This window comes from Megascapheus bottae, chromosome 2 (assembly GCF_031878675.1).
Source record: "Megascapheus bottae isolate mThoBot1 chromosome 2, mThoBot2.hap1, whole genome shotgun sequence".
NCBI lineage: Eukaryota > Metazoa > Chordata > Mammalia > Rodentia > Geomyidae > Megascapheus > Megascapheus bottae.
The window spans coordinates 2418976-2443433 of NC_143510.1; the positions used below are offsets into that span (position 1 = coordinate 2418976).

The following is a 24458-nucleotide window of genomic DNA, read 5'->3' on the forward strand; positions in this document are numbered from 1 at the left end:
CATGGATTGGGGTAACCAGAGTCTCCGTGTGGCTTGCTGGAGGAACAAATAAAGGGAGTTGTAATTGAAACATTGACTTCTAGCCACGAGGAATATATTGAGCTTTTCCAGGTAAGCAACCTCAGTATTTATTGTGCATGGACTTTGTACTCCATTTGCTGTGGGAAATTATCTCCATGTGGTCCAAGGAAAGAGGGCTCTGAGCTCTCAAAAGATACCTCCCCCTTAACATACTTGCGTAGTATTGGGTTTAAGCAATTCAGTGATGTCTTTACAATTATATATCGATGCTGAAGAATAATTATCCTTTCATCTTAGAATATATTTTTTTTTCCTGGCTGTGCAATTGTTCTGTGATCCCCTTTTAGGGGATCAAAATTACAGTCATTTATAAAGATCTCTCAGAATGACTTACACTAGGATTCTTGCTGAAATACGCCCAGGGCCACAATGTGTTCAGCGTCTGATCTTATTATTTGAAAAAATGTCTGGGGTCAGGGGCATTTGTAGGTTATGATTTCATTAATGATTCATCTGGTTCCTATGACTGGCCTTCCATTTAGCAGGTCATGTTTTGAAATGTGATGTTTGTGCAGTTTTATTTTGCAATGCTTTTTTTTTTTTTTTTTGCACAAGTTTTCAGGGCTGGAGCATGTGGAAACAATGTGACAGCTTTAGCCTGCAGGCTTTGAGTCTCCCCTCAGCTATAAAGGAAAGGGGCGCACTAGGAAGACAGGGCTATTTCAAGGGCTTCCTTTGTTTTTCTATTTCAACAGCCCCTGTAAATATGTGTTGCATATTGTGAGCAGTAGAAGGAGATTTTGGTTCTAACAAATGGATGACTGACATTTTTTCTGTGCTGCTGAGAGGTTGGGTAGCTTGAACAAGGCACTTCTGTGTCCTTTGTAAAGCAGCATTGTACCCCATTCTTCGACGTGGTGTGCCCTAAAATATAAAAGTGAGAAACAACCAAAATAAAAAGGGCCGTCTCTACTCTTGTTACTCCTTTTATGTGTAAGTTTTTCTATCATTTAAACCATAGCGCCAGGGCTCTGGGAGTAACTGGTCTGCCATTTTTATTTGCTATGAAAAGGATTGCAAGGGAAGCCTCTGCCTGTTCAGTCTGAGTCCTGATTGTGCTGGCCAGCTGTTATTTTGGCCACTCAGGTCATTGGGCCAGTGACTGCTTCAGGAGCTAGGCAAGGTCAATGCTAAGAAGCTCTACTGGTTTGATTTATTTTTTAAAATAAGTGGTAGTATAAAATTAGATAACCTTGTGTTTGGCCAAGAACTAATTCTTACTCCAATAATAGAATTTTAAGCTTGACTGCTATTCATGGATTCTTAGTACTCATTGTAAATGACTTTAAGATTGTTACCATCTTGTGTTCTTACTGGTTTATACTCATGATCATTATGATTATTTTACATTTTTAAATATATAATATGCCTAGGTCCCTAGTAGTGCTATGAAGCATAGTTTTTAAAGTAATAATAGGCAGATATATGCCTGAAATTTCCCTTAAAATCCTTGGTTAAAAATTGATTTAAAAAATACTAATATTGGGGCCAGGAGTTTGGCCTAGTAGTAGAGTGCTTGCCTAGCATGCACAAAGACCTGGGTTCAATTCCTCAGTACCACATACATAGAAAAAAAAAAGCCAGAAGTGGTGCTGAGGCTCAAGTGGTAGAGCTCTAGCCTTGAGAAAGCCTAAGGACAGTGCTCAGGCCCTGAGTTCAAGCCCCAGGACTAGCAAAAAATTACTGTTATTGGGGTAACATTTTTATCCATAAAAACCAGTTATTCAGGACTGGGGATGTAGCTCATGGTAGAGTGCTTGCTTAGCATGTGCATGGTGGCCCAGGGTTGATCTTCAGCAACATGTATCAGGCATTTATAAGTGATGGAAGGGTTGGGAGGATGTGAGCTCAGTTAAAGCGTCATAGATATTTAGGGTGTTCAGGTAGCTTTTATTCCCTTGTGTCTTAGGACCCTGAAACAACTTTCAAATGAATGGGTGTGAGGTTTGCCCTAAACTGTGGCTTCTAAGGTTATTGACATGGCTTAAAAAAATCTTCACCCTTCACAAATTCTTCCCTGCTTGTGAATGTACTTGTGATGTTTACTGTTACTGAGTTAAGCTAAAACTTTGTGGGGCTTTTTGTTTGTTTATATGTCTGTGTGTCTGTGTATGGGAGCTTGAACTCAGGGCTTGAACCTTGTCTCAGCTTTTTTCACTCAAGGCTGGCATTGGATCACTTGAGCCACAGCTCCACTTCAACCTTCTTGGTTATTTGGAGATAAGAGTCTCATGGACTTGGGTGTTTAGGCTTGCTTAGAACCATGTTCCTCAGATCTCAACCTCCTGAAGTTATAGGATTACAGATCTGAGCCACTGATGCTCTACACACCTGGCATTTTATTTATGTTGGATTATAATCTCTGCCTTTTGGTCATTTATTTTCACGGGAAAGCATGCTTATTGATAAGCTATTTGTTCACCCTTCCTGAGTAACCAGAATTAAAATGCCAAAGGACTTCAAAATGTGCTTGAACTCTTTGTCCCTTCAATCACTGACATGGACTGTAATGATTCTGAAAGGTGATTGGTTACTGAATTTGATAAAGGGGAGTTATCTAGGGTACCACAGAATGGGGGTACATGTAATTGTCTCCAGTTCTGGTTTGGGGACCTGGTAAATAGCCATTGTTGTTTGACCGTGTCATATGTGGGAGGCAGGGGCTAGATTTCATTGAATTGAACTTCCCTAACTCTAATGGTCCAATCCCCACCCCCTTTTTTTTTTTTGGCTAGTCCTGGACCTTGAACTCAGGGCCTAAGCACTGTCCTTGGGCTTTCTCAAGGATAGAGCTCTACCACATGAGCCACAGCACCATTTCTGGCTTTTCTCAATACCTTTTTATTATGCCAGTCCTGGGGCTTGAACTTAGGGCCTATGCTTTATGCATGAGCTTTTGTGTTCAAGGCTAGCGCTCTGCCACTTGAACCACAGCCCTGGTTCTGGCTTTTTTTTTTTTTGTGGTAAGAATCTCACTGGCTTTCCTGCTCAAGCTAGCTTTGAACCACAATCCTTAGATCTCAGCTCCTGAGTAGCGAGAATTACAGATGTGAGCCACCCTTGATTGTCTGGCTCCATGCTTTCTAACCCTTCGATACAATTTGAGATTTTGCTAAATAATGAGTGTATGCCTGTGTTGGCAATAGGTAAAACTTTGTTCATTTACTTCTTGTAAAAACATTATATAGATGATGAATAGGAAACGGAGAAAAGTCGTTAGAATGAGTGGAATCTTGAAATCTGAGGAGGCAGCAAATCATTTGAACCATGAGTTCAACACACACACTGAAAAATCTTGTGGAATGCTGTCCTACCTGACACATTCAGATTAAATAGACTAGACACTTAAGTATACTTAATAAAGTTTATAGTCTGTTTAAAGTTTTTCCTTTAATGGTGGTTAAGTTTGTTGTTTTATTCCATTCTTTTAGTAGCTTCTAACTTGAATATTCTTGTTTGGTGTGTGTGTATGTGTGTGTGTGTGGGGGGGGTGCATGAACACAGGTCCTGGAGCCTGAAATCAGGACGTGGGCATTGTCCCTGAGCTTTTCTGCTCAAGGCCAGTGCCTAGTGCTCTATGACTTTAAGCCATAGCCCTACTTCCAGCTTTTTTTGATAGTTAATTGAAGATAAGAGTCTTACAGACTTTCCTGCCCGGGCGGCCTTTTAACCATGGTCCTTGGATTTCAGTTTCCTCAGTAGCTAGGATTATAGGCATGTGCCACTGGTGTCTGACTCTTCCTACTTTTGTGTACAGATTTTGTAGTTAATGATTTCGGCTACCGTGGTCCATTTGATTGTTGAGCTATATGAAATGATGAAGTAGTAGGAATTGTTATTTCATGTTTTTGGCTGGTATTGATATTTGAATTGGGGGCCTCATACTTGCAAGGTTTGCTCATCTAGCTTGCTCACATTCTACCAATTGAGCCATGTCTCCAGCCTAATGTTTGTTGGTTATTTTGGAGAGAAAGTCTCATGGACTTTTCTGTTCAAGTTGGTTTCCAACCATGTTCTTCTGGGTCTCAATACCTCCTGAATAGCTAGGATTGCTGGCCTGAGCCACTGGTGCCAGGCAATAGTAGGGACGTGGAATGGAGGATCTTTAGATGCTGACTGCTATTATACATGTTCACAGGTTCTTGGATCCATTGAAATATTTGTGGCTTTTTAAAGTGGACTAGAACTTGCTCTTTTGTTCCTCTCCCACAATTCCATAGTGCTATAGGTGCAAGAAAGGTTCATCAGGAAAATCGTGTATTGTGGTGTTAGATAAGAGGACTACAGGATGGGACCATGTACTCACACGCGAGTTAGCCAAGCAAAATCACATGAAAGCTATGGCTTGAGTGGTCTGCATTTGGTGGGTCTTCTCTCTATTTGTGCCATAGATTTGAGTACTGGCAGCTGCTCTGAGTTGTCTTCCTCTTTTGTTTTTATAACTTCTCTTCGTGTTTTCTAACACAAAAAGGCATCTATTGGCAAGAAACCAGTCTACTACATGAGCTGCAGTGGGTCCTTGGCACAGATTAATGGGTGGTACTTTTTCTTTTCCCCAGGAATAGCTTGTTGGATGCACTTGAGTATGTCTAGCAGCACCTTTATTCTTAGACAGGTTTTGAAAGTTTGCAAATAACCCCTACTCTGTGGAGGTAATTGTTCTTTTGTAAGCAATATTTTGAATTACTGACTTCTCCCTGCAAGTAGTTAAGTAGTTCTTTATTTCCTTCTCCCAGTTGCCTGAATCTTGTGTGTGTGTGTGTGTGTGTGTGTGTGTGTGTGTGTGTGTGTGTGTGTGTATTTCCTTGTCTTGAACTCAGATTGGTGAAATAATGGGTCCATATATATTACATAAGATGGACAGACTTGAGAAATGGAGCTGTGGCTCAAATGGTAGAGTGCCAACCTTGAGCAAACAAAGCTAAAGGAGAGTCCAATGCCTTGAGTTCAAGCTTTAGTTGAAAAAAAAAATGCAGACTGTATTTTTAAATCATACATACACACATATTTGCTAGATGTTTATTTGTACATTTAAAGATCTCAATATAAGCAGGATCATCTAGTTTATAAGAGAATATTCTGAGATGAGTATTAAGCAACTTGTCCCAGACCATGGAAGCTGAGTGCAGAAATGCCTAATTGTAAGCTTGGTGTGTGCGGCTTATGTCTGTCATCCTAGCTACTCAGGAGGCTGACATCTGAAGATCAAGATTTGAAGCCAGCCTAGGCAGGAAAGTGTGGGAGGAGATCCTTATCTCCAATTAACCACCAAAAAGCTGGAAGTAGAGGTGTGGCTCAAGTGGTTGAGAACCAGCCTTGAATGGAAAAAGCAAAAGGATGGTGGCTAGCCCCTGAGTTCAAGCGGCAGTATTGAACAACACACACACACACACACACACACACACACACACACACACACACACACACACACACACACACACACACACACAGAGTGCCTAATGGTGAGTATGGCCTGAATATAAGAACAAGGCAACCTAGTGTCTACAGCAGTGGAATTTTCAGTCTATCTGGAGAGAACCTAAGATTTGAATGTTATTTTTTTTTCTCAATCAGATATCTAAAAAATAGATTTCTCATTATAAATGCTTAGCCTTTTTTTTAATCCTGTGGAACCAACTAGATATCTGAATTTTTCTCACCTGCACACAACCTCCCCTCCCCCACTCTTTTGTATATGAAAAGTCAAGTGAGGGTCAGAAGGTGACTTTGCAGTTGTGGGACCTAAAGAGAAGGGCAGTCTAAAGGACACATGTAATTCTTCTCCGGGGCATACACCTGCCACCTGGATTACCCATCACCTGGACTCACGTGTTTGTGTTGTCCCTCCATGTACCTTTATTGTGGATAAGACACTGCATAACCTGTGTGATTTCTCTTTCCTCCCCAACTGCTCCTTGGCCCCAATACCATGTGACCCTTTATTGATATATCATTTCTTTGGAGACAGTATAGTCATCTGTATAGTATATAATGAATAGTATGATAGTAGAAACATAACTTGTAAAAGTAGCAGAGAAGCTTGGGACAGGATTCCAAAGATGTTAGAAGAGTGAAGTAAATTGATTTGCTGTCTTTATCCTTTGACCTTGTCAATTACTTACTAGATATCTACTGTGCTATTAGTGATTATTGTTAGAAGTGTGGAGGATCTGGTTCTATACACAGTAGCAAAGTCTTGATTGAGTTTTAAATGGGGGAAGACAATGTTGCAGTAGTGAGTGTCCAGGTGCTGGTGGCTCCCCCCTGTAATCCTAGTTACTGAGGAGGCTGAGATCTGAAGATCAAGGGTTGAGCCTGGAGTTTTGCCTAATGGCAAGTGCTTGCCTAGCATGAATGAAGACCCAGATTTGATTCCTTGGTACCACATATATAGAAAAAAGCAGGAGATGGTGCTGAGGCACGTGGTAGAGCTCTAGCCTTGAGAAAATCCAGGGACAGTGCTCAGGCCCTGAGCCCAAGCCCAGGACTAGAAAAAAAAAAAAAAAGAAAGAAAAGAAAAGAAAAAGAAAAGTCCATTGAGTCTCTTATCAGCAAAATGTTGGAAGTGTCTTATCTTCAATTAACCAGGAAAATGTTGGGCACTGGTGGCTCACACCTATATTCCTAGCTATTCAAGAATACAGATTGTGATTCAAAGCCAGCCTGGGCAGGAAAGTCCATGACTCTTATCTCTAATTTGTCTCCAAAAATCTGGAAGTGAAGAGGTGGAGCTGTGGCTCAAGTGGTAGGATACTAGCTTTGATCAAAAAAACTTAAGGAACAGAACCCAGGCCCTGAGTTCAAGTTGCAAGACCTACAGACACAGGCACTGACACAGACAGACAGATACATGCGCGTGCCCGAGCACATACACACACACACAGTTGTGGCTTAAAGGCTTTATGCAATGGTGTACTTGTACTCAAGACTTTAAGTACACTTGGCTAATTGGCTTTAGCCTCATCTGGGTAGTAAGTAGTGTTATAAAACTTGGGATTCACTTTTCCAGATGAGTCCCCTACACCCTAGTTTGTCATTTCGCTCTGTCAGGGAAATTTGTCAGGTCACACACATGATGCTCTCTCAGAGAACTGATCTGTGCCAAGTTTGCCAGCAGCCAGCCCATCCTACAGCTTGTCTGCCTGAAATGCACAGCTGCATTTGAAAGACTGACACAGGGGCAGCACCCACCCTTTTGGGAAGTCAGTTCATTTGAACAAGAGGAAAACTTGACTTATTTTTTCCAGATGGTTGTGAGAAGGATCAAATGCTTCTAAATACACAGAATAGCTATGTCTTCTACCATCCTGAGCTGTTCTACTGTCCAGAGGTGTGGTACCTTTTCAGAAAGGCTGTGTGTTGTTGGTGAACATCAGCAGAAAAGGGAAAGGGTGTGAACCTTTACATAAAATATCTAGTGGTGAACAGATCAAATGGAGTCTCACCTGCTAGAGAGAAATAAGTATAGTCTTGCTCTACAAAATCACTTTGGTAACTGAAATGGGTAGCCCAAAGTCAGATAACAGTATAAAGGTGCGTGCAAAGTGCAGTGATTTCACAGAGACAATGGACTCTTGCCCAGGCCAGAAAATCAACAAGCTGTCACCTTGGCAGTCCTAAGGATAAAGTGAGATCTGCTAGGTGATAAAGGCTTTTCCTACTGAGGGAGCAACATAATAAAAGCATGATCAGTCACGTAGCTCACACCTGTAATCCCAGCTACTCAAGAGGCTGAGTTCTGAGGATTGCAGTTTCAAGCTAGCCTGGGTAGTAAAGTCCAGAGACTGTTATCTCCAGTTAGCTACCAGAAACCTGGAAGAGGCACTGGGGCTTAGAATGACAGAGTGCTAACCTTGAGGTAAAAGCTCAGGGGGTTACAGCCCCCAGGTCCTGATCCCTCCTCCAAAAAAAAAAAAAAAGCTTAAACAAATAAAACCCACTTGGATCATAACAGAATTGGGTAGAACTGGAGTGTTGAAATTGGAGTAGGTGTGTTAGGATTTGTTAAGATAAAACCAGCAGCAGTTTGTGTTAGTCTAAGCTATTCCTTCAGCGTGGGTCTTGGCTGAAGAGAGCTTGCTAGGATATGTAAACTGGCAAGTGACAAGGTCTCCTACACATTCTGGAGAGGTGACTTTAAAGGTACTGTGCGGGAAAGCTCAGATTGTAACCAGGGCAGAGCCTTGGTATTATTTCTTCCTCTTCCTCTCCCTCCTCCTCCTCCTCCTCCTCCTCTTCCTCTTCCTCACCACCACTTTGCCACCACTACAAGCTTCTTGTAATCCTAACTATTCAGGAGGCCAAGAGCTGAAGATTCTGGGTAGAACCAGCCCAGGTAGACAAATTGTGAGATTCTTAGCTCCATGTAACCGGTAAAAAGCTGGAAGTGGAGGTGTGGCTCAAGTGGAAGAGAGCCAGCCTTGCATGAAAAAGCCAAGTGAGAGTATAAGGCCCTGAGTTCAAGCTCCAGTACCAGCCCAAAAGAAGTAAATAGTGAAAACTGTTAAATGCCTTTGAAATAGCCTTCCTAAAAGAGCTCTTATTTATGGATTTGAACCCATGGCCTCAGAATTTCACATTTGCTCAGCTTGTTCATGGCTGGCACTCTACCACTTAAGCCATGTACCTAGTCCAGCTTTTTGTTGATTGTGGATAGATAGTCTTGTGAGCTTTTCTGCCCAGGCTGGTATCCAACCAAGATCCTCTAGATCTCAGTCTATCCAGGATTATAGGTGTGTGCCCACCTGCACACACTTTTTCATTAAGGAATGAGAAAGTCATGTTGAAGATAATCTAACCCAGTGTGCAGCTAGTAGAACCAGCAGTCACTTGAGTTAGCAACCGGGTTTCATTTTCTTCATTGTTCAGTTTTCTTTACTTTTTATGGTGCTAGGGATTGAATTTAAGGCCCCAAGTATGTGCCGTACCACAAAGCTGCAAACCTGGACAACTGACTTGATTTTGTAAGTAATTTGCTGTCAGTCCCAAAGTAGTGTATGATATAACAACTAAAATGGCCAAAAGCGGAACTGAAACTGTTCTCAGAAACCAGTAAAGACAGGAGTAAGCAGGAAAAAAACTAAAAACTCTTTGAAGTTATAGAATAGAATCACGCAGCAAACTGGGACTCATTTCCCTCTTTAAATTGTGGTTAGTGGATCAGCATTTCCTCTTTGCCATGAGTAACATTTTTCTTGGTTTTCCTCTTTGATTAGCATGTATTCATTGAACAAAAGAGAGTTTCATTGTGCAATTTCCAGACATGCATGTAATGTACTTTGACATAATTCAGCTCTCATTCTTACCTATTACCATGCCCACATTTAAAACCATTTTAATTGTTTTCATTCTGTTTTTATACATGCCTATGAACTTTGTTAATCATGTTTTTATATTCTTTATTTTAACTGGTTATGGGACTTGAACTCTGGGCCTGGGCTCTGTCCCTGAGCTCTTCAGCTTGAGGCTACCACCCTACCCCTTGAGTCATAGCGCCACTTCCGGTTTTCTGGTGGTTAATTGGAGATAAGACTCACAGACTTTAGTGCCTGGGCTTTTGAACCTTGATTCTCAGATCTCAGCCTCCTGAGGAGCTTAGGATTATATGTGTGAGCCACCTTACCTGGCTTATATTTTTTTTTTATTATTACTTTGTATTTTACAAAGTATCACATGGTATTGTGTTTAAATCACATTATGTGTCCTCTATTAATCTTGCTCTTTTTCTTCCTTCACCATTTTCACCACATTTCACAATGAATTTCCTTATGCTATATTTATACATAGACTTATGTTTTATTATTCTCCATTGGTCAAGATACATTACACTCATACATTGATATGTGAAATTGAAACTCTTTTGTACAACTAATTAAAGATACATATATGTATATGTGTGCATGCATACACACACACACACACACACACACACACACACACACACAACTTCAGTCCTGGGGCTTGAACCCAGGTCCTGGCCGCTGCCCCTGAGTTTTCTTTTGCTTGAGGCTAGTGTTCTACCACTTGAGCCACAGTGCCACATCTGGCTTTTTCTGAGTAGTTTTTTTGGAGATAAGATTCACAGACTTCTTTTTTTTTATTTTTTATTTTTTGCCACTTGTGAGGCTTGAATTCAGGGCCTGGGGACTGTTCCTGAGCCTCTCTGTGCTTAATGCTAGCACTCTTAGCTCTTGAGCTACAGAACCACTGTGGCCTTTTCTGTGTATGTGGTACTGAAGAATTGAACCCAGGGCTTCATGCATGCTAGGTAAGCACTCTACCAATAAGCCACATTCCCAGCCCCTCACAGACTTCTCTGCCTGTACTGGCTTTGAACTATGATCCTCAGATCTCAGCCTTCTGAGTAGTTAGGATTATAGATGTATACCACCAGAGTTTGGCAAAAAAAAAATAAATCTTACTGCTCATTCTTTAGCCCACTTTATGGACTTCTTCATTCCCCCTCCCCCAAACAAGTCATGACTACAATCATGTATGAGTATATGGCTTGGCTAAGCAAATTCTTACCTCAAATTCAGACCTACCAACACAGACCACCAGTTTCTGGGTCTTATTGCCCATTCTTCTGGTTGTCTTTCGTTTTGCAACTAACTCTTCTGCTCTACTTGGTCATGATTCTTGGCTTTATTTCTATTTCTGTTCTAGAGAACAAGGACCCACTCCCTCACATATTATGCTCTCTCCAGCATTTGTTGTTTGTTACTTGATGATTACCTAGGTAAGATATAATCTCAGGCTCATTCTGATTTGCATTTTCTTTTTTTGTGTATTGGTTGTGGGGCTTGAACTCTGGGCCTGGGTATTGTGCCTGAGCTCTTCAACTCAAGGCTATGGCCCTACTCCTTGAACCACAGCACCCCTTCCAGTTTTCTAGTGGTTAATTGGAGATAAGAGTCTCATGGACTTTAGTGCCTGGGTTGGCTTTGAACCTTGATCCTCAGATCTCAGCAGCCTGAGTAGCTAGGATTACAGGCATGAGCCACTTCTCCTGGCTGCATTTTTCTTTATAGCCAGTCATGTTTGCATTTCTTCATACATATATTGTCCATCTATACTTTTTTCTAGACTTGCCTGTTTAATTCATTTGTCTGTTTATATTTTGGATTTCTTTTTGTTTTTTAGTTTAGTTTTTTGAGCTTCTTCTATATTCAGTTATTTGCCCTTGTCAGATGGATAGTTAATGAAGATCTTCCATTCTGTAATTCTGTAGGCTATCTGCAGTCTAGTGAGCCTAGGCACTGTCGCTCAGCTTTCTTTCTGCTCAAGGCTAGCCCTGTAAAACTGAGCCCCAGGCCTACTTCTGGCTTTTTCTGTTTATGTGATACTGAGGAACCAAACCCAGGGAATCATGCACTGTAGGCCAGTACTCTACCACTAAACTTCATTCCCAGCCTGCAGCTTGTTTATTTGCTACAATCCACTTGTCAGTTCTTGTTATTTGCTCAGCTATTAGAATCATATTCCGGAAATGTTTTTCTGTACCTGTACTTTGAAGGGTCTTCTCTCTTTTTCTCTAGTAGTTTCAAAGTTTCAGGATTATCTACATCAAGGTGTTTAATCTCTCTTGAGTCTATACTAGTACAGGTTACAGACAAGGATCTTAGTTCAGTATTCTTGTAGATCCAGTTTTATCACGACCTTTTGATGGAGAAGCTTTCTTTTCTCTTAATGTTTGCTCTTTGGTACCTTTGTCAAAAAGAAGTAGCACAACCTGGCACTGGTGACTGACTAATGCTAGCTACTCAGAAGGCTGCGATCTGAGGATTGTGATTCAGAATCAGCCCTACTAGGAAAATCTGTGAGACTTATTATCTTCAATTAACCACCAAATAGCCAGAAAGTGTAGCAAGTGATAGAGAACTGTCCTTTAGCAAAAAAGAGCTTAGGGGTAGTGGTCTAGACCCTGAGTTCATGCCTTAAGGCACCCCCCCACACACACAGTGAAATAGTTGTGACTGTGTGGGCTTATATTTTGGGTTTTCCATTCTGTCCCATTGATCTCTGCATCTGATTTTGTGCCTGTACCATGCTGTTTCTGTTACTATCAGAACAGACCAGAGTCAGGCATTGTTATACCTATAATGTTACTCTTTTTGCTTAGGGTTACTTTGGCTGTGCTTTTGTGCTTTCATATAAACTTAAGAATTGATTTTTCTAGGACTACGAGTATAGCCTAGTAGTAAAGTGCTTGCCTAGAATGCATGGAGCCCTGGGTTTGATTCCTTGGTACCACATACACAGGAAAAAATGGAAGTAGTGTTTGTTGCTCAAATGGTAGCATGCTAGTCTTGAGAAAGCTCAAGGACAGTGCCAGGGCCCTGAGTTCAAATGCCCAGACTGGCAAAAAAAAAAGTTTTTCTTTATCTGTGAAGACTGTCATTGCAATTTTACTAGTAATTGTACTGAAGATTGCTTTTGGTCTGTAAATACTTTCACAGTACTGATTCTGCAATTCATGGATGAGGCCAATCTTTCCACCTTTTGATGTTTTCATTTATTTCTTCAGTATTTTATAGTTTTGGTTGTTTTTTTTCTTTTTCTTGGGGTGGGGGGTGGTCCTGGGGCTTGAACTCAGGGCCTGAGTGCTGTCCTTGGGCTTTCTCAAGGCTAGCACTCTGCCATTTGAGCCACAACACCACTTCCAGCTTTTGTGTATGTGGTACCAAGGAATTGAACCCAGAGTTTCGTGTATGCTAGGCAGGCACTCTTACCACTAGGTCACACTCTAGGCCCTATTTTATAGTTTTTGTGTAGCCATATTTTTACTTCCTTAATTAAATGTATTTCAAGATTTTATTTTTAGTTTTTAAGAGGCTATTGTGTTTCTGATTTGTTAATCTGTTCATTACTGGTGTATAGAGAGTTGGTACATTGATTTCTTTTATTTTCTTTTTTGTCAGTCATGGGGCTTGAGGGTCTGAACTCTGGGTCTGGGTGCTGTCCCTGAGCTCTTCAGCTCAAGACTACAGCCCTACCCCTTGAATCACAGCACCCCTTCCAGGTTTTTAGTGGTTAATTGGAGATAAGAGTCTCTCGGACTTTAGTGCTCAGGATGGCTTTGAACTGCAGTTCTCAAGAGCTCAGCTCCCTCAGTAGCTAGGATTATAGGGGTGAGCCACTGCACCTGGCTGGTACATTGATTTTCTATTTTTGCCAAAAGTGTTTGTCAGAAGTGGGAATTCTTTTGGAGTCTTCAGGGTCTTTTACATATAAGATCATATTATCTGCAGAGATGTAATTTGATTTCTTCTTTCCCTGTTTGAATCGCTCGTATTTCTTTCTTTGCCTTACTGCTCTGGTTAGGAATTCTAGCACCATATCTAATAAGTGAGGGAAGGGAGAGTGAACCCTCTGGTCTCATTCCTGACTTTTACTCAATTTAGGACATTGTTGAGTATAGCTTTGTCATGTGTTGCCTTCCTTATAACTCCACCCTACTTCATAGAATAATGCTGAAATTGATGGAGGTCATGTACTCTGAACATAAACTCTCCCATAGTGGCATATGATCAACTGCAAACATACGCAAATGATGACATGACCTTTTAGCACAAAGTCTTCCATTGAGAACAGAATTTTGTTCATTATTATAAAATGCTCTCATGTCAGTTGGATGCTGATGGCTCATAACTGTAATCCTAGGTACTCAGGAGGCTGACATCAGAGACATCTCCAGTTGACTAGCAAAAAGCTGTAAGTGGAGGTGTGGATCAAGTGGTAGCATCTGCCTTGAGTGAAAAACCCTAAGGCCTTGAGTTCAAGCCCCAGTACTGTCATCAAAAATATGCTATTTTAATTCGTATCTTTATTGTGGAGCTTAGCTTCTCTTTTCAAATATTTCCTTACCAAATTATCTGATTATGTTTTTTTCTTAAGTGCTCAAACTCAAACCTAGGACCTTAAAATATGCTAGTCTTATTGGTGACAAGCTATTTAGGAAAATAAATACTGCATGTCTACTAGAGGTCACCTTTGCCAGAGCAATGATTTGCAAAGTATTGTATGGTATGGCTGGTTATGTGGGAATTCTAGCATTGCTTGGTACTAGGTAAACATTGTAAGACTATATAATGATACATTCCTTAAGTGAATTTTTTTTCCTTTTAGAAAACTAAGATTCTACATCTGCTAACTTAAATATGAAGACAAGCATGTAGCAGTGGATAATTAGCAGGTTCTTAAGCAGCAGATACATTTAGGGGGCAAAAAAACAGTCTTCTCTTTCTGCAGGAAAGGTGTCATTTGAATGAGTGCACTGGAGGACATTTTTTTAATTAAAGAATTTATTAACAATGATTTTTACATCATATTTCAAATGATGTGTTTAACAAATAAGTATTCAAGAAGGGAATCTCTATATGCAATCACAGGCACTTAATTTTTAGAACATAATCAAAATTAGGTTAAGGGTCTGTATATCATAGGGAGGACATTTTTAACTGACTGCTTGGAAATGTTCCTGTGTAGTTTTATCACTAAAACTGATGTTTGTGTTTTGTTTTTCCAAAACTTATTTTTGTAGATCTACTCTTCAAAATGATTCTTTGTGTTTTGTTTCTGTATTTGAGATAGGAGCTGGCTGTGTAGCCCAGGCTAGTTTCAGACTCACTGTGTAGTTCAAGCTGGCCTCAAATTCCTGATCCTTCTACCTCTGCCTCCTGAGTGCTAAAGGACATTACAAGAATCTTTCTTTTTTTAAAAAAATATTATCAGAGTGATGTTATAGAGGGGTTACAGTTACATTCTTAAGGGAATGAGAACATTACTTCTTAAACATTGTTATCCCTTCCCATGTTTTTCTCCTACTTTCCCACTCCCTACCCCCTCCCACATTGTAGAGTACATTTCTAACATATTGCCTTGTGAATATCACTGTTACAGTGGTTCATCCTTTGTCCTTTATCTCATCATCTAGTTTTCCCCTTCTCTTCCCTGATTCAAATAAACACACACACACACACACACACTCTCTCTCTCTCTCTCTCTCTCTCTCTCTCTCTCTCTCTCTCTCTCTCTCTCTCTCTCTCTCTCTCTCTCTCTCCACCAAGTCAGATACAACAGAAGATAAAGCATAAAAGGAAAGGAAAAAGAAAAAGAAGAGTGAAGAAATAACTTCCCATAGTACATTAAAAACAACAACGACAAGGATAAAGCTTTTTTTTCCCCCTATCCTGGAGTTCATTTTGCTTAGCCTCTTCCTATATGGCCATATGCACATAGCTTTTCAACTGTCCACTCCTCTGCTAAGATAATCCTAAATGTATACTAACTATTACAAATGAGGGTTCCTTTGTATTTAATTTACTTCACTTAATAGGATTTTTTACAAGTCTTTCTATTTCTTTACACATGGGGCAGTGTCATTCTTTCTGATGGCAGCATAGGATTCCATGATGTAAATATACCACATCTTCACCATCCATTCATCTACTGAGGGGCATCTGGGTTGGTTCCATATCTTTGCTATGGTGAATAATGCTGCAATGAACATGGTTGTGCTGGTAGGTTTAGTATGACCTTGTTTCTGGACATTTGGGTAAATGCCCAAGAGTGGATTCCTGGGTCATAGGAGAGCTCTATGTTTAGCCTTTTGGGAAATTGCCACACTGCTTTTCAGAGTGGTTGAACAAGTTTACACTACCGTCAACAGTACAGTAGCAATTTCTTCTGGCCACATCTCCAACAGTATCTGCTGTTACTAGATTTCTTGATAATGGACATTCTAACTGAGGTGAGGTAGGATCTCAAAGTTGTTTTGATTTGCATTTCTTTTATGGCTAGATATGTTGAACATTTCTTCAGATGTCTATTGGCCACTCATTTCCTCTTCTGAGAACTCTCAAAGTCTTTAACCCACTTTTTAATGGCATGGTCGTTTCTTTGTGGATTTGTTTTTAAGAGATTTAATTTTTTGAGCTGTAGATATATTTTAGATATGAGGCCTTTGTCTGTTGTATGGCTAGTGAAGATCTTTTCCCATTCGATGGGCTTTCTTTTTATCTTCCTAGCTGTGTCCTTTGCCATACAGAAGATCTGCAGTTTAATGCAGTCCCATTTGCCCAACTTTACTTTGATTTGTTGTGTTTTCCTTAAAAGTTTCAACCCATGGCTGGGAGTTTAGCCTAGTAGTAGAGTGCTTGCCTAGCATGCACAAAGACCTGAGTTCTATTCCTTGGTACCACATACATAGAAAAAAAAGCTAGAAATGGTGCTGTGGTTCAAGTGGTAGAGCTCTAGTCTTGAGAAAGCCCAAGGACAGTGCCCAGGTCCTGAGTTTAAGGCCCAAGACTGGCAAAAAAAAAGTTTCAACCCATGCCAAGGAGCCCAAGTGTGTCTCCTATTTCTTCCTATAAAGTTTTCAGGGTATCTGTTTTTACCTCAAGGTCTTTGATCCATTTGGAGTTGATTGTGGTACAGGGTGACAAATAAGGATCCAACTTTAGTTTCCTACAGGCAAAACTTCTCAACAAAATCCTGGTCAACTGACTTTAACAACTCATCAGAAAAAAAAATCGTACACCATGATCAAATGGGATTCATCACAGGGATGCAAAGCTGGTTCAATTTATGCAAGTCAATTAATATAATTCATCACATCAACAGGAGCAAGGACAAGAACACATGGTCATCTCAGCATTTGATAAAATCCAACACCCCTTTATGATAAAAGCTCTGTAGAAAGTAGGAGTTATGGAACATTCCTCAGCATGATAAAGGCTGTATAGGCCAAACCTACAGCTAACATTATGCTTAATGGCAGAACGCTAAAGCCATGCCCACTGAAATTAGGGATGAGTCAAGGATATCTGCTCTCTTCGCTCCTAGCTAGAATTCCTAGCTAGAGCAGTAAGGCAAGAATCAAACATAAAAGGGATCCAAATAGGGAAAGAGGAAGTGAAACTTTTTCTCTTTCCAGATGACATAATTCTATGTGTGAAGAGCCCTATAGACTCCACTCCCAAGTAATGTGAGCTAATACAAAAATTTGGCAGAGTAGCAGGGTATAAAATTAACCTTCAAAATTCACTGGCTTGGACTGGGAGTTTGGCCTAGTGGTAGAGTGCTTGCCTAGCATGCATGAACACTTGAATTTGATTCCTTGATACCACATACATAGAAAAAAGTCGAAAGTGGTACTGTGGCTCAAGTGGTAGATCCCTATCCTTGAGAAAGCCCAAGGAGAGTGTTCTGACCCTGAATTTAAGCCCCAGGACTGGCCAAAAAAAATGTGAAAGGGTATCAATATATGTGAGTTAATGCACCTTCTATCTGGCAAATTTCATGTAACCCTTTTATTAATTATAATAAAAAATACATTAAAAAAATCAATGACTTTCCTGTATGTCAACAATGAGAAGAGCAATGCTGAAATCAGGAAAGCAACTCAGTAACCCCAAAGAAAATAAAATACTTAGGAATTAACTTAACCAAAGAGATAAAGGAAATCTACTATGAGAACTTAAAAAACCTGAAGAAGGAAATTAAAGCAGATCTAAGGAAATGGAAAAGCCTCTTATGCTTCTGGATTGGAAAGGATTAACATTGTGAAAATGATAATAGTGCCAAAGGCTATCTACAAATTCAGTGCAATACCTATCAATATCCCAATGTCATTCTTTAATTAAATAGAAGAATCAATCTGAAAATTCATATGGAATAATAAAAGATCTCATAAAGCAAAAACAATTCTTAGCAGAAAGAACAGTGCTGGAAGAATATCAATACCAAACTTTAGACTCCATTACAGAGCTATAGTAATCAAAACAGCTTGGTACTGGCACAAGAACAGGCCTGAGGATCAGTGGAATAGAACTGAAGACCCAGAAATGAACCTGCTGACCTACGGCTACCTAATCTTCAATAAGGTAGCCAGAAAAACTGGCTGGAAGAAAGACAGCCTCTTCAACAAATGGTGCTGGCAGAATTGGCTAAATGTCTGAAGAATATTTCTTTAATGACAGTTGTACACAAGTGTTCCAAGAACACTTGGGAAAGTGCTACCCAAGCCCTAAAAGCTGAGAAGGAAAATGGAGACTGAAAAAAGTAATGAGTAGAACTTAATGAAAAATTCCCAAGTACGTAATAATGTTCCTGGCTCTGTCCAGGAGTTTTTTTTTTTGCACAAGCCTAGTGCTCTACCACTCAGAGCCACAGCTCCACTTCTGATTTTCTGATGGTTAATTACAGCTAAGAGTCTGGACTTTGATCTGCACTTTGGACTGCTGTCATTAGACCTCAGTGTCTTGAGTAGGTAGAATTACAGGCATGAGACACCAGTGCAACTATATTGAATTCTGTGTAGATAGAATGACTCAATAGTTCTTTGTTTTCTTTTTTTTTTTTTTTAAATGAATCTAGAGCTGGGAGTTTGACCTGGTGGTAGAGTGCTTGCCTAGCATGCATGAAGACCCGGGTTTGATTCCTTGGTACCACATACATAGAAAAGGCCGGAAGTGGTGCTGAGGCTCAAGTGGTAGAGCTCTAGCCTAGAGCTCTAGCCTAGAGAAAGCCTAAGGACAATGTTCAGGCCTTATGTTCAAGCCCAAGACTGGCAAAAAAAAAAAATCCAACTAGTTTAGAAGGGATATTTTAGCTTTAAAACTTAAATGAAAATGATTGTTGTCCTTAATGTACTATGTTGTCTCTCATCTCCTGTGCTGTCCCTTGGTTATCTCATATTGGTATAGTATCTCACTTTGTTATCTGATATATTGAATTTATTTGTATTTGGTTATTTGAAATTTGATAGGGAAGGGGGGAAAACCAAGATGGGGAGGGGGTGTGGGGGGGAATGGGTACCAAGACATGTGAAAGGGTATCAATGTATGTGAATTAATGCACCTTCTATCTGGCAAATATCATGTAACCCTTTTACTAATTACAATAAAAAAAATAAAAGAAAAAAAACTTAAATGAAGGGCAGGGAATATGGCTTAGTGGTAAAGGGCTTCCCCAGCATGCATGAAGCCCTGGGTTCAGTTCCTCAGTACCACATAAGTGGAAAAAAAACAGAAGTGGTGTGGTGGCTCAAGTGATAGAGTAGCCTGGAGCAAAGGAGCAAAGGCTCTGTGTTTAAGCCCCAGGACTACAACAAAACAAAACACAAATTATTTCCAATTTTCTATAGGCAACTCTTCTTCCTATTTTCTTTCTTTCTTTTTTCTTTCTTTGTGTATGTTTGCACATACATGCATACGTGCTAGTACTGGGACTTAAACTCAGGGCCTTGACCTTTCATTTGGCTTTTTCCCTCAAGGCTGGCACTCTACCACTTGAACCACATCTTCACTTATGATTTTTAGCTAGTTAATTGGAATTAATAGGCTCATGGACTTTTAGGTCCTGGCTGGCTTGAGCCTTAACCTTCAGATCTCAGCCTTCTAAGAAGCAAGGATCACAGGTGTAGGTTACTGGTTCCTGTTATTTTTCCTTTGTTTGAAACCTGATTCTTGTTTATTTGTTGGAGTTGCATAGAGGCTAGATATATTTACCTTTGCTGTCCAGTGTCATGAATAAAAGTAATCCTTACTCTATTAGCAGTGGGCTGTTTACTAACATGAGATTATATGTGTTAACTTGAACTAGGGAATAATGTCCTAACTAATATGCTTTTTTAATGGGTAGTTTATAATACTACTGCAAACAGATTTCTGTTTCAACATGACTGCTAAAATTTACAATATATAGATTTCCAGGATAATAGATTTCAAGCAAATAAATTTATAATGTAGTATACATGCATCAGTTGGAACCCAGATGATAGAAGTGTCCTGTTTTGTTTTAATTGGTTTCCTTTTCCCTTTTTGACTTTATATTCCATCATGAAGATGGTAACTTAAAAAATGTCATCTAAGAGCTGGGCATGGTGGTTCATGCCTGTAATCCTAGCAGCTCAGGAGGCTGAGACCTGAGGATCATGGTTCAAAGCCAGCCCTGGCACTAAAGAATATGAGACTCTTATCTCCAGTTAACCATCAGAAAACCAGAAGTGGCATTGTGGCTCAAGGGGTAGGGTGATAGCCTTGAGCTGAAGAGCTCAGGGACAGCACCCAGGCTGAGTTCCAGCCCCATGACCCTCAAAAAAAAATTGTCATCTAAGTCAGGATTTGATAGCTCATACCTGTAATCCTAACTACTCAAGAGGCTGAGATCTAAGGATCACAGTTCAAAGCCAGCCTGGGCAGAAAAAGAAAAGTTCAAGAGATTCTTATCTCCAATTAACCAACAAAAAGTTGAAAGTGGAGGTGTGGCTCAAGTGGTAGAGTGCCTTGAGCAAAAAAGCTGAGGGACAATGGGAGACTTGAGTTCAAGTTCCATTGCCTATATGCACACTCTTACCTAAAAAGTTACTGAATCCAGATCTAATAATATTCTGTCTTTCCATATTCGGAATTGTATGGATTATTCAGAGTTCTTCAGAGATAGTGTCAAAGGAAACGTCATATTTAAAATTATGTGTATGTGTGTGTATGTGTGGTGGGGGAAAGCCTGGCTCTTTTCTTTCATATTCTAGATTTTCAACTTTTAAGAATTTGGGATGAAGGGCTGGGTATTTGGCCTAGAGAGTTTCTCTCTAGCCATGAGAAAGCCCAAGGAGAGCGCTCAGGCCCAGAGTTCAAGCTCCAGGACTGGAAAAAAAAAAAAAAGAGTTTGGGATGAAGCTGGGCACCAGTGTCTTACACCTATAATCCTTAGCTACTCAGGAATCTGAGATCTGAGGACCATGGTTCAGATCCAGTCCAGGCCGGAAAGAACAAAGTCCATGAGACTCATCTCCAAGTAACCACCAGGAAACAGGAAGTTGCGTGGTGGCTCAAAGTGGTAGAGTGCTCGCCTTATGCAACAAAAGCTCAGGGACAGTGCTCAAGTCCCTGAGTTTAAGCCCATGACCAACCCCTACACTCCCCAAAAATGGTGGCCAGCTGTCATGTCTATATTCCTTTCCAGTTAAGAGGCTGAGATTTGAGGATCACTGTTCTGAGCCAGCCCAGCCAAGAAAATCAGTCAGACTCAGTCTTCTAGTCTCCAATTACTCAGCCAAAAGTCAGCAGTGGTGCAACGGCTCAAGTAGTAGAGCACCAACTTTGAGTGAAGAAGCTCAAGAACAGCACCCTGGCACTGAGTTTAAGCCCCAGGACTGTACACACACACACACACACACACACACACACACACACACACACACACACACACACACACACACACACACAATTTAGGGCCAATACATAATACATGAAACCCTGGCACTGAGTTTAAGCCCCAGGACTGTACACACACACACACACACACACACACACACACACACACACACACACACACACAAATTTAGGCCAATACATAATACATGAAACTACTGTCACACAGCAAGCTGTACCAGCATTAGGATCTTGTAGAAAGGGACATGATAATTACAAGAAGTTAGTAGCAAGTACTATAACTGACTGTACTTTCTCCTTTGTCCTGGCAAAAGCAGAAGCTACATTGTATTTTCTTAAAGTCTCTGAGGAGCCTTTTCTGGAAATTGCATGGCTATTTCAAAGTTGGAAAAAATAATAGTTGAGTTCCTGTGGAAATGTATTTTAAAAAGAAAACATTTTTCTTGATTTCCTTCTCAAAACCCCCATGTGACTGATAGAGGGACCATGGCTTGGGAACATATTTGCAAGGCAAAGTGGCAAGGTAAGTTGGGCTTTGAGCTGTCAGGTCTGTGCAAGTGCCTAAGCAGCCACTGAGGTGTGTGAGCCACAATGTGGAGTCCATGACAAGTTTTACAGGTCTGCCATGACAGTTGTCCGCCATAAAGCCTTGTCCTTTCCCTCTTGCACTCCCTGATGGCATCAGGCCTATCCTTTGAGATAAGCCTTAAGCCTGGCACCAGAGTGGCTCATATCTGTAATCCTAGCTACACAGGAGGCTGATATCTGAAGATCATGTTTCAAAGTCAGCCTGAGCAGGAAAGTACATGAGAGTCTTATCTCCATTTAATCACCAAAAACCAGTGGAAGTGTGGTTCCAGTAGAAGAGCTCTAGCCTTGATCAAAAATGCTTAAGGACACCACCTAGGCCCAGAGTTCAAGCACTGGACCATCAAACACAAAAATGGATAGGCCTTAAGCACAAGGCTAGAGAAAGCCATTTCTGAATCTTCTGCATAGGGGAACAGCTGGGCCCAAATACACAATTGTCTTGAAGAAAGCATGTAAACAAATAAACCCATAGGGGAGTGTCTGGGACAGGAGTTGTCTATTAACTTTTCTGCCTGGGCTGGCTTTGAACCTTGATCCTCAGTGAGGAAGTTGAAATATATGGTGGAATATGTTCAAGTTGCAGTTGGCTTTTGTTGGTTAAGAAATAAGAGGCTCAAGGTCTTTCCTTCCTGGAAAGTGAAAAAAAAATGGGTCCAAGAGAATTGGACCATTTTAAACATGTTTAAGCATGTGGTGCTGTGCATATTTATGCCTCAGTCCAGCTGTCACCAGCACCATCTACAGAACTTCTTTTTTTTTTTCTTCCCTGGGGATTTCTGGACCCATTAAATAGCAATACGAGACAGCTTCATAACCAGAGAAGGGTGGGGTGGGCAGGCCTTGTCATGGTGAAAGTAATGGTAGGAATGATGCTACAGAAAGCATTTTAGGGAACAGACCTAGAAGTGAATGGGATTTACATACAGAAATGTAGGAATTTTCCAGGTTTTTGTTTTCTTTTTCCAGTGTGTGTGTGCACACACTGAGGCTTGAACTCAGAGCCTTGAACTCTTCCTTAGCTTTTTTTTTTTTTTGCTCAAGGCTAGCTCTCTACTACTTGTCAGACCTAAACTTCCGGCTTTTGGGAAGTTAATTGGAGATAAAGAGTATCATAGACTTTGCTGCCTGAGCTAGCTTTGACCCTTGATCATCAGAGCTCAGCCTGAGAACACACAGAACCTGGCTCAGATCTATTTCTAATCTCTACAGAAATATTTGTACAAGTATAGGGAAATATTTACCAGAATGGTCCCTTTGTTTCTTAAATGTGAAATGAAATGAAAACGAGAATAAAGAAATGGTATCTCTTAGTAATTGCTTAAATGGACACTTTAAACCAGGTCAAGCTGGCATCTGTCTGTACACAGGCAATGATGTCAAGCACGGATCTGGCTCCATGGACATTGAGTGGGAGAGAGCATACTGCCTCCCCTCGATCAGGAATACCACATATCCAGAGCGGTCATGTCAGAGTTGTGTTGGCCACACATCTCCTTAGCCTCATGTAACAGAATCGTTTATGGCTATCTTCTTGGAGCTTTTTTTTGGTTGGTTGTGGGGCTTGAACTTTGCACCTAGGAGCTGTCCCTGAGCTCTTCAGCTCAAGGCTACCACCCTACCCCTTGAGCCACAGTGCCACTTCCATTTTCTACTGGTTAGTGGGAGATAAGAGTCTCATGGTTTTTAGTGCTTGGGCTGGCCTTGAACTGCGATCCTCAGATCTCAGCCTCTTGAGTAGCTATGATTACAGGCGTGAGCTACTGTGCCTGGTTTTCTTGTTTTAATGTAAGAAAGTTGATTGCATTGGGGAGACACACTAGAAAAGAGGACATGATAAGCCCCTGAGAGTATGTTATGGCTGAGTGCATGCAATTGTATATAGCCAGCGATTGATATAGAAATCCTTATAAATGGGCTCAGACTGAAAATGGTGGGTGAGGATAAGTCTCTAAATTAGATTAGGACAATTTTTATTCTGTAGAACTTACATATATATATATATATATATGTATCATTGGGCACTAATGGTTTATGCCTATAATCCTGGCTACTCAGGAGGCTGAGATCTAAGGATTGAGGTTGGAAGACATTAGACTCTTCTCTTCAATTATCTACTGAAAAAGGCAGAGGTGGAGCTGTGGCTCAACTAGCCTTGAGCAGAAAGCTCAGGGACAACACCCAGGCTCTGAGTTGAAGCCTCAGGATTGGCACTGACACACAAAAATGTATCATATGTGCTTTTAAAGTCAGGATCTTTCTATGATTCCTGGGCTGGTCTTGAACTCTTGGGCTTAAGTGGTTCTTTTTGCCTCAGTCTCCCAAGTAGTTGGTAACTACAGATGCATATGTTTAGCCAGAGGTAGAGGCAGGGGGACCACAAATTGGAGGCCAGCCTGAACTAAATTATTGAGACCGACAGGGTAGTGGTGTGGCTCAAGTGGTAGAATACTTACCTACCATGTATGAGGCCTTGGGTTCTATTCCCAATACTTCACAAACAAAAAATAATGATAAATAATAATACAGTATACTAGAAAACAAACCTCAACAAAGTCATTGGGTTATCAAGTATTCTATATAATCATAGATGGCAATGTATTCACACCAGTA

The 24458-nt window shown here is 40.6% G+C and overlaps 1 protein-coding gene across 1 annotated transcript in view; it reads left to right on the forward strand.

Annotated features, from left to right (window-relative positions):
- Fgd4 (FYVE, RhoGEF and PH domain containing 4) overlaps positions 1-24458 on the forward strand; it is a 177407-nt gene that overhangs the window by 64787 nt on the left and 88162 nt on the right. The window lies entirely within an intron of this gene.